Genomic DNA, 2,953 nt, shown 5'->3' with positions numbered 1-2,953 from the left:
ATTGTAGTAGTACTAATTGTAGTAGTACTAATTGTAGTAGTAGTAATTGTAGTAGTAGTAATTGTAGTAGTACTAATTGTAGTAGTACTAATTGTAGTAGTACTAATTGTAGTAGTACTAATTGTAGTAGTAGTAATTGTAGTAGTACTAATTGTAGTAGTACTAATTGTAGTAGTACTTATTGTAGTAGTACTAATTGTAGTAGTAGTAATTGTAGTAGTATTAATTGTAGTAGTAGTAATTGTAGTAGTAGTAATTGTAGTAGTACTAATTGTAGTAGTAGTAATTGTAGTAGTACTAATTGTAGTAGTAGTAATTGTAGTAGTAGTAATTGTAGTAGTAGTAATTGTAGTAGTAGTAATTGTAGTAGTAGTAATTGTAGTAGTACTAATTGTAGTAGTAGTAATTGCAGTAGTAGTAATTGTAGTAGTAGTAATTGTAGTAGTAGTAATTGTAGTAGTAGTGATTGTAGTAGTAGTAATTGTAGTTGTAGTAATTGTAGTAGTAGTAATTGTAGTAGTACTAATTGTAGTAGTAGTAATTGTGGCAGTAGTAATAGTAGTAATAGGGATGATAGTAGCGTAGCAGTAGTATGAATGTCTTTTATCATAAGTATCACAATTACTATTATCTTTCTGTTATCACTATCATCACGTATTTTTATCATCGTTTTCATTATTATTAGCAGTAGTAGTAGTCGTTGTTGTTGTTATTATCAAAATCATTATTCTCAACGTACACACAATCTCTGTGGAGTCCCCCCCCCCTCCTCCCTCCCCCGGCTTCAATCCTCGACCCCACCCCCCACCCCACCCCACCCAAAAGATAACTTCCGGTCACTGCTTCACCCACTCTCACCATCACCTCCCCCCCCCCCCCCCCCCCGTCTCCTAACCACTTGACCACCGTCTACCTACCTACCCCCCTTTCCCTTCTCCTCCTCCTCTTCCTCATTTCCCTGCTCTTTCACCCTTGACCTTCCCTCCTCCCTCCCAAACTCCCCTTCTAACCCTTCCCCTCTTTTAGACCCTCCCCCAAGACCCCTCTACACACTACCCCCTCTCTTCCTCTCCCCTTATCCCCCTCTCTCCCTCTCCCCTTATCCCCCTCTTCCCCTCTGCCCTTCTCCCCTTCTCCCCTTATCCCCCTCTCTTCCTCTCCCCTTATCCCCCTCTCTCCCTCTTCCCCTCTCCCCCTCTCCCCCTCTCTCCCTCTCCCCCTCTACCTTCCCCCTCTACCTCCCCCCCCCCGCCCCATCAGAATGCCTCATGCCATCTATTTGCCGGCTTTTAATGGGGAGAGGAAGAGGGGAGGGCGAACAGGAGTAAGGGGAGAAGGGGAAGGACTGGAGAGGGGAGGACTGGAGAGGAGAAGGCGGGGAGGGGTAGGCGGTGAGGGGGGGGACCGGGACTTCTCTAAAAGGGGGGGACTGACGCGGAAAATGAGTAGGGAATTCATTTTCTCCACAGGTAGCCACACAAAGACTTGAGTTTGCGAGAGACGAGGGAGAGGAGAGGGCACGAGGGGAGGGGAGGGGAGGGGGTGAGGGAGGTGGAAAGGGAGATAAGGGAGGGAAGGATGAGAGGGGAGGAGAGGAGAAATGGAGAAGAGGATACGAAAAGGGAGGGGATGAGGGAGGTGGAAAGGGAGATAAGGGAGGGAGGGATGAGAGGGGAGGAGAGGAAAATAGGGAAGAGGATACGAAAGGGGAAGGAGGGTGGAGAGGGGAGGAGAGGAAAATAGCGAAGAGGATACGAAAGGGGAAGGAGGGTGGAGAGAAGAAGGGAGAAGGAGGGGAGGAGAGGAGAAGGGGGAAGAGGATATGAAAGGGGAAGGAGGGTGGGGAGAAGAAGGGAGAAGGAGGGGAGAAAAGTACAGTGGGAGGGGTGTGGGGGAGGTGGGAAGGGGAAAGAAGAGAAGGGGAATAGATAGAAGAGAGGAGGAAGAGAGGGGGGAAAGAAGAGCATAGGAAAGGGGAAGGGGGAGGAAAGACAGGAAGGGAAGAGGGAAGAGAGGAATGAGGATAAGAGACGAAGAGAGAAGAAGAGAGGAATGAAGATAAGAGACGAAGAGAGAAGAAGAGAGGGAGAAGATAAGGGGACGGGAGGAAAGGTGAAGAGAGGGGAGGAGAGGGGTTGGGGGAAGGGGGTGGGGAGGGATAAGCTAAGACCCACTCGGGTGAAAATGAGGAGAAGAAATGAAGAGATAAGAGAGGGTGTAGGAAGAGGGGAAGAGAACGAGAGAAGTGGATGAAGAATGGAAGGCTGACTGCCTGACGTGTGTGTGTGTCCGTGTGCGTGTGCGTGTGCGTGTGCGTGTGCGTGTGCGTGTGCGTGTGCGTGTGCGTGTGCGTGTGCGTGTGCGTGTGCGTGTGCGTGTGAGTGTGTGTGTGTGTGTGTGTGTGTGCGTGTGCGTGTGTGCGTCTGTGTGTGTGTGTGTGTGTGTGTCTGTGTTTTGTGTGAGTATGGTATGCGTGTATGTGTACATATACATGTAGCTATACAAAAAGGAGAAAAACATATACATCAAACTTGCCTTAACGACCACCTGAATAGAACAACCACCTGATCATAACGACCACTTAAAAGTCCCCCTCCAGAAAAAAAAAATCACGTAAAACAAACAACCTGTATACAACGACCTCCTACTTAAGCGACCACCCACTTTGCTTCCAAACGGAGCTATAAATACAAACAGAACTATCACATCCCGTAGCGACTGAGTATTTAAACATGTCATGCTAATCCGCTTGCATGATTTTACTTGCATGATTTACAATTTGATATTCCGCTTGCATGATTTTTACTTGCATTAATTCCCTAGAGTTACACAGATGTGATATCATTTTCGACCTAAAATTCAAAATGGCTGCCAACCTGTCTATGAAGACCATTTGCCCATAAAGACCGTTTTTTCTATAGGAGTCTTTCTATAAGGGTTTGACATACAGATA

This window comes from Penaeus japonicus, unplaced genomic scaffold (genome assembly GCF_977035675.1).
Source record: "Penaeus japonicus unplaced genomic scaffold, GWHDUDI00000001_assembly GWHDUDI00000033, whole genome shotgun sequence".
Taxonomy (NCBI): domain Eukaryota; kingdom Metazoa; phylum Arthropoda; class Malacostraca; order Decapoda; family Penaeidae; genus Penaeus; species Penaeus japonicus.
This window is presented reverse-complemented; position numbering follows the sequence as displayed.